At 43.1% G+C, this 14,880-nt stretch overlaps 1 protein-coding gene across 4 annotated transcripts in view; it reads left to right on the top strand.

Annotated features, from left to right (window-relative positions):
- Positions 1–9,938: 9,938 nt before the first annotated feature.
- The window catches only part of TENM1 (teneurin transmembrane protein 1), an 803,989-nt gene continuing 799,047 nt past the window's right edge, over positions 9,939–14,880 (top strand). For 3 of the 4 annotated variants that reach the window (XM_059050032.2, XM_059050043.2, XM_059050039.2), the window contains exon 1: positions 9,959–10,464. The gene's annotated coding sequence lies outside the window, so the exon portion shown is untranslated. Of the gene's footprint in view, positions 10,465–14,880 lie in introns of all 4 variants that reach the window. The other variant, XM_059050038.2, reaches the window with a different exon arrangement.

Here is a 14,880-nt window from a genome sequence, read left to right on the forward strand (position 1 = left end):
TATTTTGCAGCTCCTCATATCAAGAGATGAACAGTCTATTTCTCCAGTCCTGTGATTTTCTTTGAATAATAGAACCCAGCAGAAGCAACACTGTGTGTGTTCTAGAGCCTAGGCCTTTCCAGGCCTTGTAGCTTCTACATTTGCCATTCTGGGACGCTGCTCTGACACCAGCATTTGAGGCAGCTGGTGTAGCCTACTCTAGAAAAAGAGATCATGTGGAGAAGAACTGACAACTAAGGCATGCAGACCGCACCCAGTACCTATTCCCACCTTGTACCTTTGAGCCCAGCCAACCCTCCTGCTGAATGTAGCCACATGAATGTGTCAAGGAAAAATCAGCAGAGTAAACGTGTAGTTAACCTACAGAATCATGAGAAATGATAAACTGCTGTTGTTTTAAGCCACTAAGTTTTAGGGTCATTGGTTATGCAACAATAGTTAACTGATACAGAGGATATGGCATCTCATGGAGACACCACACGGAGAGAGGTTAACACCTCAGTTGTTCGTGCCAACCCAGCTAAGTCACCAGACACATAAGGCCATGTGACCTGCCAACTGAATGCAGCTACTTGAGTGAGCCCAGACAAGACCAGCAGAAAAAAATTCCCATCATCTCACGTGCAAAATTGTGAGAAATGGTAAAATGTTTTAAGCTATGAAGTTTTGAGGTAATTTGTCATGCAGCAGTAGATAATTGACATCATATCCAAAAAGCCTAATTTATTAGATACATAGAGAGAATCTCTTTCAAGCACAATATTACCTCTTAGACATTCCCACGGCATGGACTAAGGACTGTGTTAAATCAAGGCACCAGATTTTAAAGAATATGAGGTAGGAAGCTTGATAATTACAATTAAACTTGATCAAAAAAACCATATTACAGACTTCTCTTAATTCTTCTCATTATTTGAATCCTTTGCTTTAGAAATAAAGTTGTTAAATTCAAGATTTATCCCCAGTTATTTCTCAAGGACCTACTATGTATAACTAAGACATATAGAAGGCCATGCCCCTGCCCTTGAAGAAATAAAAGTACAATGGGAGAAATAAGCATCTAAATGACTAACTGTAATACAAAGGAGAATGGGATAAGGGCCAAGAGAGGAAAAGTACTTTAGCAATTCAGAAGAGAGAGAGCATTTCAGGATGGAAGTTCAGGGAGGGCTTCTTGGAAAAGGTAGTAATGGATATAAGTCTGATAAATATGAATAGACAGCTAGAGATGGAGAAGGAGGAGCATACTGGACAGATGCAGGATTCTTTTTACCTATAGAATTTATAGGTTTTATTCACAATTGTACTTGAACGGAAGGATAGACTGCCCCACTGTAACTAAGTGTCCATTTGATGGCCCGTGGGAGAAAATGTACTTTACACAATATCAAGAAAGACAGAGAGGGGGAGAACTTCAAGATGGCGGAAGAGTAAGACACGGAGATCACCTTTCTCCCCACAGATACATCAGAAATACATCTACACGTGGAACAACTCCTACAGAACACCTACTGAACGCTGGCAGAAGACCTCAGACCTCCCAAAAGGCAAGAAACTCCCCACGTACCTGGGTAGGGCAAAAGAAAAAAGAATAAACAGAGACAAAAGACTAGGGACGGGACCTGCACCAGTGGGAGGGAGCCGTGAAGGAGGAAAGGTTTCCACATACTTGAAGCCCCTTCACGGGCGGAGACTGCGGGTGGCGGAGGGGGGAGCTTCGGAGCCACGGAGGAGAGCGCAGCGACAGGGGTGTGGAGGGCAAAGCGGAGAGATTCCCGCACAGAGGATCGGGGCCGACCAGCACTCACCAGCCCGAGAGGCCTGTCTGCTCACGCGCCAGGGTGGGCGGGGCCTGGGAGCTGAGGCTCGGGGCTTCGGTTGGGAGCTGAGGCTCGGGGCTTTGGTCGGAAGCCGGAAGCCGGAAGCTGGAAGAGGACTGGGATTGGCGGCGTGAACACAGCCTGAAGGGGTTAGCGCGCCACGGCTAGCCGGGAGCGAGTCCCTGAGAAAACCATAATTCAAAAGGAGCCATGTACCACAATGTTCATTGCAGCACTATTTACAAAGCGTCCACCAACAGATGAATGGATAAAGAAGATGTGGCACATAGATACAACGGAGTATTACTCAGCCATAAAAAGAAACGAAATTGAGTTATTCGTAGTGAGGTGGATGGACCTAGAGACTGTCATACAGAGTGAGGTAAGTCAGAAAGAGAAAAACAAATACCGTATGCTAACACAGGTATATGGAATCTAAAAAAAAAAAAAAAAAAAAAGGTTCTGAAGAACCTAGGGGCAGGACAGGAATAAAGACACAGAGGTAGAGAATGGACTTGAGGACACGGGGAGGGGGAAGGGTAAGCTGTCACCAAGTGAGAGAGTGGCATGGACCTATATTCAATACCAAACGTAAAATAGCTAGCTAGTAGGAAGCAGCCGCATAACATAGGGAGATGAGCTCGGTGCTTTGTGACCACCTAGAGGGGTGGGATAGGGAGACTGGGAGGGAGACACAAGAGGGAGGAGATCTGGGGATATATGTATATATACAGCTGATTCACTTCGTCATAAAGCAGAAACTAACACAACATTGTAAAGCAATTATACTCCAATAAAGATGTTGAAAAAAAAGAGAGAGAGAGAACCGCAGTAGCCTATAGCATGTAGAACTTCAACCAATGTATTTGGTGTCTTAGAAAATTGATGAACCTACTTTGTGGTAGTATGTGACTCCTACCTATACCCATCCTGCAATTGGAATTCCTTTGGTAATAAAATAAAGTGGTCTTGGAGGAGTGTGCATTATTAAAATGATCATGACTGAAAAAATGTGTTTAAAGCAAATCTTGAGATAAATAAAATCATACCTTTAAATGAAAGGCATGAAGACATATAGGATATGTAAGGAAGATTAGTTCTGTTTTAATTTTTTAATTGTAACTTTCTGATTATGAATTAGTACATACTTATGGAAAATTAAATATAGAAATAGAAAAAGGAAAATTAAAACTACTAACAATCCCATGAATCACTATTAATATTGTGATTTCCTTTTCCTAGTCCTTTCTCCATGCATCTATTTGTAAATAATTTATTTTTAGTCAATTTATATAAATCTCAGATTACATGCTTTTGTAATCTCCCATATTTCCTATTTAAAAATATTTGGGGGATCAGTTCAGTTTTAAACAAGTTGAGTTGGAGGTAATTGTGAAATATTAAGGAGGAAATGTCTAGCCAGCTGTTAGAGGTGGCACCTGGGAGGAATGCTGGGACAGGGAATATGGTCTCAAAGGTATCAAACTAGAAGTAATTATTGCAACCTGGAAATGGGGTGAGATCACCCACACTTTTTACTGGGTTAAGAAAGCAATTGATTTGGTTGGAATAGAATAGATAATTTCAAAATGCATCACAGAGTAGTTGTAAGTAATCATTCTGGATTGCAATGTAAAAGTCAATTTCTTATTATAAATCTAAGACTGAGCCTTTAGGAACAGAAAAATATACTGATAGGAGGGAAACCACAAGCAGTTTTAAGAAAAGAAGAAGATCAGTGGTTGGCACTGGTCTCTGGACCCCTTTATACTCTAAAAATTTTTTGAAGACCCCACAGTGCCGTTGTCTTTGTGGGTTATCTCTATTGATATTTATTTATCAGAAGTTAAAGCAGAAAGAAATTAAATATTTATGTACTGATGCACTTAATATAACAGTAATAAACTTAATACATGTTAAAATAAATACGAGTTTCATGAAAAAGTACTATATTTTCCCAATTATTGAGAAGTTACATTGTTATCTTTAATAACTGGCTTAATAGAACACAGCTAAATTCTCATATTTGTTTTTGCATTCAATTAATTGATGTACATTTGTAAGAGAATGTGAGTGAAAGGCAAATATTATCTTGGTATTATTGTGAAAATAATGTTGACTACATAGACACCTTAAGTCTCTAAGGAACTCCCAGGAGTCTCTGGACCAGAGAGAGGTCAGGAAGAATAAGGATAGAAAAGGGGTTACTATTTGAGAGTTGGCAAGTATCAGAATTTGACGCAGGTAAAGAACCATTGAACTGTAAATCAGATCATAACACATCCTCCCATTGTCCTTAGGGCAAAATCTAAAATCCTTATCAAGGCCCCTAAACCCTTGTATGATTTGGCTCCTTCCTGCCTGCCTCTCCTTCCTCATCTTATGTCACTCTCCGCCACCCGCCACCCCCAGGACACTACTTATGTTCACTACACTCCAGATGCACAGGCTGTCCTTGTGTACCTTGACATTGCATATTTCTCATGTCGAATACCATAGATTCTTTACTCGGTGCCTGGAATGCTAACTACTACTCATTCATGCCTCAGATTAGTAGCCGCTGCCTCAGGGACGCCTACCTCAATCTAAATGGAGTCTCTTCTGTTCTCTTGCCAATACTGTGTTCCTTTCTTTCAGAGCCCTCATCGTGGGATTGGTTTTGTCCATCTCCTGCCAGTGGACTGTAATCTCCACAAAGGCAGGAACAGATGTTTTCTTTATCACTCTCTTCCCAGTACTTAGCACTGAGTAGGCACATAGTAGTTATTCTATAAATCTTTGCCTAATGAAAGTATGAATGAGAGAATGAAGATACGTATGGAGAGCCTGTTTCCTTAATCTGAGAAGAAATTTTCCGTGTTTATTGTGTTGCATGGAAAATGATAGAATATTAGTTCCCAATTTTCTTATAAAATGTGTTTAAAATCTGTTTATGATAGACTATCCTAATAATTGTTAGCATCTAATAGCAATTGTTAATGTATGTGGCTATAAAAGTCTTCTTATGGCCATGATTAAGCATGCATTTTAGAAGCACTAAATGCTTTAGTTATTTCAATACAAATTAATAGTTAACTGTAAGTCGATCATGATAATAATTCACTTAAAAGGTTATGACGATGAGGTCAAAAGTTAGAGAGAAGTTCAAGTGCATTTAAATGCCAACAGAACAATCCTAATTGTTCTATACTCTTTTCACATTCTTTTTCTGGAGTGTCATTTCATCTCTCAAACGGAAATCATGGTACATTTTGAAATCAGTATTTCCCCTTTTCAACAACTGTGATAGTTAAAATGTGCCAAAAAGTAATATTCTTAAAAGTATTTACAATAAAAAGGCAAACACTAGCATAAAGCCAGCTTTCAGATCTGCAAGGGAAGGTACTATGTCATCTTTATGAGGGTACAAATTATTGTTATTGCCATATTTTTATGTGTATGCATATCAAATATAAGTGAATTTCATATAAATTAAAGACCAAGGTGCCATTCTTTTAACTGTCTATAATTTTAAATTTAGGCAATTATTTGAATCCATTATATCAATAATAACAAATGAATTGCCACTACACCCTACTGAGAAACCTTGGTTTCTGAAGGTTATGATCAATCTGTATTAGGGATACATTTTATTTTGAGAGTAAGGTGCAGAGAGTAAGGTGCAGAAGCATTGATGGAGCCCTTCCAGTAAGGGATATTCTGTATGAATGTACACTTCCATGAATAGGGCTTGCTATATGGAATACAAAGCGACTTGCTAAAGCCCAAAGTGAAAAAAAAAAGTATTTTGCTTCTCCTTGGAACTCTAGCCAGAGAAATGGATCCAGAGGATCCATTTGGGTACTAAATAGGGATGGGTAAAGAGAAGACTTTAATTGGCTTGTCTGTGGTTCTCCTGAGGCTTGAGTGTGAAAAATGTGTCTATCTGCTCTGAACATATGGATGCAGAATCATGGCCACAACCTGTTCACATCCAGGCTCAAGTGAACTTCCTTCAATGTGGCTGCTTCCCCCAGAGGGGCCCGTAGCTAACTGGAAATGGGCACTCTAGCAGCAAACTGGTGACTGCAATTTTACAACTCTGTTTATGAAAACTGTTTGGGTAGAAAATCATTAAGCTACCTTTCCTGCTTCCAATCACTGTAGCCAAAAGTTGAGGTGCCAGCACCATTCATAATCTCTGGTAGTTAATCTCTAGATGACACTGTTATCAGTTGCAATAGGAAATAATGGTTCACCACAACAAGTATGTATTGAAGGTGTGCCTTTGAAATCATCTTCCCATTTGTTTGCTTCCCAAGCAACCAAACAAAACTCCTCCATTTCAGATGGTTCACATTGATTTTCTTTATGTAATTGTTATTGACTCTAGTCTTTTAATATTATTGTACTTACACTTTTACTTATGAGGGTACTTTGAAACAAGATTGAAATAAGTGATATTTTCCATTTTCCATTCTTTGCAGAGAATGCAACCTATGGATTAAACAAATACTTAAAAAAATCAAATCTAAATACTATTCTCTAGGACTGAATTGTTCTAGGTACATGGTAACAGTCACTCATTTTATGCTTGTTGATTAGTGAATTGTTCACAAATCTTTGAACATATCTTAGCTTCTGTAATTTCTTTACCTATTCTCAGTGCTGGCACAGTTCCTGGCACATAGTAGATGCTCCATAAGCATTTGCTGAATTGAATTAGGTAATTACATTAGTTCTGGGAATAAATGTATAATGGTGGGTATGCATGCATGTCTGTGGTCTTTGTTAATGAAAAGGCAAATCTCTTTAACAATTCCTAGCAAATTATTTGAATAATATAACCCAGGCAACTGGGTAACTGTCTTATACAGACAGCATGCTCCATTACAATTGGTAATATTTTCCTTCACATTGGCCATTCTGAAACTGTCAATTTAGTGTGGCTTCTTCCTGATATCCACATTTGAAATAGAAATTCTTGGTCCCATGAGCAAAACGACTTAAAAATTCTGCAATTTCCTGTTGCTTAAATGTGTCTGGGGAATCTCTAAAGTTGAATAAACGCTTTAGGAAATCCACCTACAGTATCAGGCTATGGACCTCCAGAAGCAGTAAATCAGTTCTTTGGAAATGGAGAAAAGTCACAGAGCCCTCTGTACTTTGGAATTAGAAAGGGAAACAATGTTTTTGAAGGGACTAAAGGGAGACAGGCGCAGACCAAATGAATTAAGGACCCCGGGGAGCTGCGGAAGATGGATAAGGAAAATGAGAGGGAAGAATGTGAGAGAAAACATAAGGAGGAGGTGGTAGAGGAGAGAGTTTTCTAAAAATGATTAAACAGACTGCCGAATCGCCCGGAGAGAAACAAGCTGAGTCTCCTTTCATGAAATCCCTGGGGATCAACTGTCCCTTCCTCCCTATGTCTTCGAAAAGAGTAACAAAGAGGCAGCCAGTGTGAGTGTGAAGATGATTATGATTTTAAATCGTATATTCCATTTCCATGGCTGTTATGATTTGTCCAAGTCTCATTCTGCCAAAATTCCCTTTTCATTAATGAGGAGCTCTTTCTTTAATCATTGGTGACAGAGTTTCCTTAGACTCAGAGTGTTTCCAGGCACTGGAGAACTAACTGGCCAGATGTTTCTTTTTCCTCCTTCCAGAACTCTTAGCTGGGAATTGGGGAGGTATCCTGAAAGTCTTTTCCCTCCACAGTTCATGGTTCAAGTAGTTCTTAATGAGAAATCTTTATTTTATTTAGGAGATATATGTAAACATATATCTCCTAAATATACGTTTTCGTTTTGTTTTGGAGGAGAGTAGGGGGTTTTAGGAAGGTTCGTTTACATATCGGTGGCTAGACACAGGTTTTATAGCCATCCCTTCCCCGATGCTTATTCAACCGCCCAACAGAGAGATGGTTCTGGAAGCAGTTGCTATGCCCCTACAGAGTCGAGTTGTCATCTTTTGTTTCTTTGTCGGCAGAGCGATGGGGTGGGCGTGGGAGGGGTGATGGTGAGCGGCTGGGATCCAAACGATTCCTGCCCGAAGCTGAAGGCAGTGTTTAAAAAGGGACGATGGGAATAAACATGCTCTTGCTTCCCCGATTCTTACCCTGAGAGTGTTCAGCTCGCTATATTTCCTCCCCTCGTTAGTGTGCTGGGCTTATCCCTCTTTGCAAATACCTGTATCAAAAACCAGGAAGATGGGAACACACGGTTCCGAGATCTATCCCTGGCGTCACCCTATACTCTCTCTTTTTAGGAAACTGAATCCGGCCCCCCTGCTAGGGAGCGCAGAGACCATCCAGACCGGAAGCCGTTCTCACGCAGCTGCCACCACCCAGGGAGTAGAACAGCTGGAAGCTTTGGTGCGCGCCCACCGCGCCGCGAGCAACTCTTCCCGGTAATTAGCGGCAGCCAAGGCTCCAAATGTGCCTTACTGCAACCCCTAGCGGGCTCTTAACTCAGCAGTAGCTTCTCGCTTTCCTGTCCCTGCTCTTGAGGAGAAAAATTACAAACATGCGTGCACACATACACATTCACACATGCCCTTCTTTCTTCACTCAAGGAAACCATCAGTAACGTCTGTCTCCTAAAGATTCAACTCTTCGCGCTCTCTTTTTCTTTACCTAGAGGCTAGCTGTCCCTGCAAACACACACGAGGCTCTCTTCGCTGCTTTGCGCGCCCCCTACCTGCCTACGGCGGGGGTGGCGCTGGGGGGAAAGGGGTCTGGGAGTACGCTAGGCTCCCGTTGGTGCAGCTCCCCTGGCTCGGCACTTGGTATCTCCCATGGTCTTCCTCTAGCTGGGAAGCCAGGAAGGAGAAGGCGACTGTTGGCGTCGCCGCCGCCCTTCACGGAACCGGAGCCAAACCCCAATCCCGGACCAACTTCTCCCACCTCAGACTCACATCTGGCCCAGCCGTGTAGATGCTGGCGGCTGGAGAGTTCCTCCACGCGGGGCGCCCCAAGTCCTGAGCATGCCCAGTAGGACTCCTTAGGCTCCCAAAGCGAGTTTCTGGGCATGCAGATTCCGCTTTTCCGCTTTTTCGAGGAAGCTGAAGACAGCGGGCAGGGAGGGATCCAGGGCTTGGGGCAGCGCGCGGGGTTCGTCCGGGTACTTGCCCTCGTGCCTGGCTGGGTGAGGGGCGGAGCGGGTTGGGGAGCCCAAGGACCTGGGCGGCCAGGCTGGGTCGAAGCTGGAGCGCAGGGCCCCTCTCCAGGGGGAGATTGTCAGCGCTGACCCGACGCGCCGCCAGGAGGCTGCTGCATGTGGCCGGCTGGCCTTGGCGCGCTGGGGTCACACTGTCAGCGGGAGGCAGTCGGCGGTGCTCTCACACGCACGCTCGCTAGGAAGCTTGCGGGTCTCTTACGCACCGCACTCACGGGCTTGGCTTTTCTGGAAGGCGGGGAAGAGGGGGAAAGGAGGAATCCAAACAATTTTCTCTCTCTCTCTTTCTCTCTCTCTCGGTCTCTCGCTCGCTCGCTTTTTTTCTTTTTTTTTTTTTTTTTTTGCCAAAGTTATACTGGGAAGAGACTTTGCATTCTTTCTAAGTCAGTCCTCAGGCTTTACACATCGCTGTAGCGTTCGCGCTTCTGTGTGTGTGTGTGTGTGTGTGTGTGTGTGTGTGTGTGTGTGTGTGTGTGCGCAACAGCGCGCGCGTTTGTGTATGTCATGACTATAAAACACTGTTCCAGGTTGCTTTGGGGATGACAAACACTCCTCCGAACCACCCCTACCCCACCTAATCCTCCGGAAAAAATAGAATCTGGTCATGAGAGTACCCTGGCCGGGAACTCATTGTGGTACGAAATCTAAATTTTGTTGATCCTTATTTCCTTCCTCTGCTTCCACCCCCAGCTTTCTCCTTCCCTCTCTGCACCCTCTAACACCCTGATCTTTCTCATCTCGATTTCCCTTCCTTTGCCCGCTACCTGGTCCCTAAGCCCTCCTCCTCCGGAGCTCCCCCCCCCGCCCCCCCATCTCAGCTGCGGCTAAAACCTGGAGTCTTAGTGGAAAAGGAAAAAAAAAAAAAAAAAAAAAAAAAAAACCTTGGCTGTGGAGCTGTCAAACCGGGCATGCTCAGTAGACAGGGCAGGTTTTTTGGTCTCCAGTAGCGGAGAAACATTTTTTTGCACCACCGCGACCAGCCTTAGAGCGCGGCGGCGGCGGCCACGGCAACATCAGCACAGCCATCAGCCGTGCAGAGGCCCCGCACCCGGGAGCGCGGCGGGCTCCGGCTTAGCCCGGAGTTCACCTCCGAGTGCCCCGGGGGCTGGGCTCACCCCTTCTGCTCGCACACACACGCACACTCTCTCTTTCACGGACACAAACGCGTATACACACTCTCGCACCCACGTACGACCCCGGGCGCAAGCACCCTCCTGGCAGCGATCGTCCGCTGGCGCGGTAGTAGCCAGGTTCGGTCCCTGCCCCCGGCGGCTGCCGGCTGAGAGCACCGCCGCCACCAACCGGAGGAGAGCGATGCGGGGGCCCGAGCGGCAGCTCGAACAGTAATGTGGATTTACAGTCGTTTCCCGCAGGAACCGGCTGAGACGCCTGAGGTCCCGGGCACGGGCAGCGCCCGGCGGGGTTGAGCACCTGGCGAGGGGGCGGGGAACCGCACCTGGGGACGCCATCGAAACTTACGCCTGGACTAGGTAGGTGCGTTGTTGCCGGCTCCCACCTCCTTCCCTGTGGCTCGCGGCCCCCAACCCCCACTTCCCACCCCAAGGACTCCCGGCGAACTTCGCCCCAAGGCTGCAGGCGTTGGATGGCGGTTCCCGGCCGTGAGTGGCGGGCAGCGTCTGCTCTGGGAATCCTGCCTAAGGTGGCATAACCTCGGCTTCTTCTTCTCTTGGTATTCGCCCGGCCCGGGGCTCTGGACCACCCGGGGGAGATGGGAGGTCGGCCTTGTTCGCAGTTCAAGCTTTCAGCGGGCCTTGGGGGCGCTGCCCTTCGAGGGCTCATTAGGCTTCTCAGGCGACACTTTTGCCAACCAACTCCTCCAGTTCTGAAAGGGGGGCCCTTTCCTCAGCTGTCGCTCAGAGCCCTGGCGCTCTAACAAGTGGACCTGGACGCTGGGAAGGGGGGTGGGCTCGGTACGAGAAGAGACAAGGGGGCGCCTCTCCTCCAGCATCCTTTCCACCTGGAGCGTCCGCCAGGGGCTCGGCCACTCGGGTCGCGCTCCTGCCGTCTCTCTGAGAGAAGATGCTCAGGGGCTAGGAGGCACTTTAGTACCAGTTTGCTTTTGAATTTCTCTTTGAACCTCCCTCGGGGAGCCCATGTTCCGGGGGGAACTGCAGGACCTCCTTCTAACCTACGCCGTCTGGGGCCCTACCCAATGCGTCCTTCCTACACCCCAAACTCTGTCATAAGAGTCAGTCATTACGCAGCAGTCGGTGCTCTGGGAGCCGTCGGTGTTGGCTTTAACCACGCGCTTAAGCTGCGCGGGTTTGTGTGTTTTCGCATTTCATCCTGAGACATGGTACCGGCAATCTAGCAGCGGCCAGCACCTCTGCGGACTGCCAAGTACCCACTAGGCATGCCTGAGGAAATGTAACCTCACTTTCTTCCATTCCACAACGGGCGGATTGCCAGTTCAGTTTTAGGATGCTTTTCCTAGAGGTGGAGAAGGGGAGACTGTTAGCGCGACTTGGTGAGTGGATGTGTTTGCAGTCAGGAGTGTATTTTAAGATTTCAGCAAACCCAGTGCAGCCGGTTGTTTACAATTGCGGAGACAGACGATCTCACTCCACTAGTACAAGTCTTCTCGACATCTATTTCGCCACCGGGAGAGTAGGGGCGGGGGCGGGGGCTGGTTTGCAGCTCATGCTTGCCGTCGGCAGCTTTGGGTTTTGCGGATCTGCATCAGTGCTACGGGCGATATGATAATATGGGTAGCTCTTCAAAATGATGCAATTGGTCAGGAGACGTCCTGAACTTTCCCGGTTTTTTTCCCTGGGATGTTAATCCGGAGGAGTATTTGAGGTGGCCCGAAGAAATACAAAGAGAAGTTCCTAGTGCCATAGAAGGGAAATTAGTAGCCACTCGGGTTTAGAAACCAAAAGGAAACGAAACACTCCAGTGGATCCTGTTAGGTACTGTTACATTAGCACTTAATTGATCGCGTTCGTGGTGAGGGTCACAGACAGCTTCCTTGAATTTTAGATTGTTGTTCTATGATTATAATTAACAAACCAGGTACACTGTACTGTGAGAATCAATCGCTACTCTTAACCTGTTTGGGGAAAACATTGCAAATGTCTGCTCTATTATTATCTTTTGGCTGAAATATCCTTGTGCATCTTCTTAGTCCGAAGACTTCCGATTTGGAGCATAGGGTACTCCAGTGCTGCCAAGAAAGATGACAGTCTAAGAAGAAAAGGCTTATGATGATGCTGCTGCTGATGATGAGATCCACAGCTTTACATTCTGCTCCATGGTTACCCCGCATTTGCTTGCTTGCTCACCGCCCCCTCACCCTTGTTCTTAATATTTTCAACGTGGGGAAAAATGAATTTTCATAAGGCATAGTATGACCCTTTAAGTAGTTAACTGGAAGAGCAGAATCCTAGTTTTGCCATTTTTGTCCAAGTTCATAAGACTTTTTATGTGTGTGATGCGTTAAATAATTTACCCTTGCAAAGTTTTTTTTTTAAAGATAGTTAAAAGCTTGCAAGTATGCCAGAGTCATGTTGGAACCTTTTAATGATAATGAAAGAAAGTCACAAGATGCATTTTAAAGGGGTTTGGGTAATTTCTAAAATGAATCCATGCTCTAAATGTTATTTAAAAGTTTTCAGATTGTCCCCCAGAATGTTTTTGAAAAACAGGTGTTTCTGGGAAAACAACTCAATGAACAAATGTTAACACTTGTATAATAAAACCAATAGAGTCTAGTCCCTAGAACCATGCCAGACACATAGTAGAAAATGAGTATTTTTTGAACACATGAATTAGTATTTACCATTAGTTCTAAGTCCCCATTATGAATTAAGAACCATCATGTCATTTGACAAAATATACAATGGAGCTGAAGGAAAGGATGTTTTGTGGAATCATTGTACTGTAAGATTAAGTGAGATTCCAAATATTCAATCAAATAGGTGTGTTAAAAAGTAAAATCAGATTATATGTTAACTACCATCTCTTTCAAAGGCCTAATTAGAAATCTGAGTCTAAAGGTCTCGGTGTTTCATTTCAGCTGTCATATGTGTAAATAATGCTGACATGATCATAGTTTCCCTTATAGTCATTGTACCTTTCTGATGCTTTTAATACAAAGATTCTTGCTGAAGCAGAACAGTCCAACATTCAAGTTTATTCTGTACAATATGACTTTAAATTGTCAAACTGCAAAATATTCTTTTGATATGTTGCCTCTGAAAACAGAAGGCTTAGTGGAAATTTATTTTCCATGACAGCCTTAAAAACTTGGAAATGGTAAGAAGGTTCAGTATTAACAAAGATTTTTTTTCCATTTTATGTTAGAGATAGCAATTAGAGTCCATGTAATTTTTACTTGAAGCTTGCTTTTCTGGAAAGTCCATCAGTTTCAGTTTTCAGTATAGTTATCAAGTACTTGGTATAGATTATGGTTAATAAATTTCCTAAGATTTCCCAAACAAGTGATTTATTTATCTATTTATTTACTTACGTACTTACTGACCTGAGGTTAAAAGAAGACCAGTACTTTGAATACTTGACACAATGATTAATTATTTTAACGAAAACAGATTTTCTTATAATATTCACATATTTGTTCTAGCACTCTCACATACACACACACACTTTTAGAAGCAATCTCATGAGAATGCCATGTGTCAGATATGAGACATGTATAATTTTATTAATATTACATATATTTAAGTTCCTGTCGATTTACCCTTAAGAGTAGTAATCCATGCGTGCTTTTTTTTTTTTTTTTTTTTAAAGAAGCTTCCCATCCTTTAGCAGAGTGGTTTGAATTGGATTACTAGCACAACTACAGGCAGATTAAATGATGAAGAGTATGGTAAGGGATAGTAGTTAGCAGTTATGATCAACAACATATATCAATAGCTAGAAATATAGCTGCTGATTATAAAAAATTAAAAGGAATCAGATTTCAGAACTGTTTCCATATACAAAAACTGCTTTAAATCATCTGCAGATTCTGAGTACTAGATTAAATCACTATTTTGAATTGAAATTAGTCTGTTTCCTTCCCCTAAACAGTAAAACATTCTGAATCCTGGCTTAATATATTATTTCTTTTCCTTTCTGTTTTCCATTGATTTTTTTTTTTTTTTTTTTTTTTAGAACTGAGGAAAGTAAATATCAAATAGAACCAGCTAGAATTGTGCTTAGTTTGAGCAGGTGAATGCTATAAAAGCTTTCACACAGCTGTTGATTATTCCTAACAACCTTGATGGTCCAACCATATGTGTCTCTTCCAAATGTGGTACCCTGTTAGGAAAATTTATATAATGTATAGAGATTTTGTAGTTTGCTAGTTGTACTATGGTACAATTTATCAAGACCAATGAAATTGCTTACATTTGGAACCCATGAAAAATAGGGCTGAGGAAATTGGAATATAATGGCATAAACTGAAAATTGTTTTATAACAATATTTGTACTAATTGTACTGCTAACGTTTCTATATATAATCAAAGCAAACTAGTTTTAATTGGAGCTAGTTAATATTTTTACAATTGATGTTGGATCACTAATGTTTTAAAAATAATAATTTAGAGTCTGATAAATAAAGCCTGTTAAATTCTTATGTAACTTCAGGACACATTTCTAGACCTGGGAGTATAATCTTGGATAATTTACAACTTAAAAAAAATTCTGACTTTTACTTCCTGTCCAGGCCTCTACTTTAGGTAAACAATAGCATATGGTGAAACATGCATATATGCCAACTAACCACTGTCTCTTGGATGATGTTTTCAATGTGATGTAATGATTCTGAAATATTGGGTTCTCCACTCCCACCTACTCTAAGTGGAGTGGAGAAGGTAATTGGAAAATGGACACAGGAAAATGTGTTAAATCATCTCTTTTTATATCAGTGAATTACGCCCTGT

This window comes from Kogia breviceps, chromosome X, assembly GCF_026419965.1.
Source record: "Kogia breviceps isolate mKogBre1 chromosome X, mKogBre1 haplotype 1, whole genome shotgun sequence".
NCBI lineage: Eukaryota > Metazoa > Chordata > Mammalia > Artiodactyla > Physeteridae > Kogia > Kogia breviceps.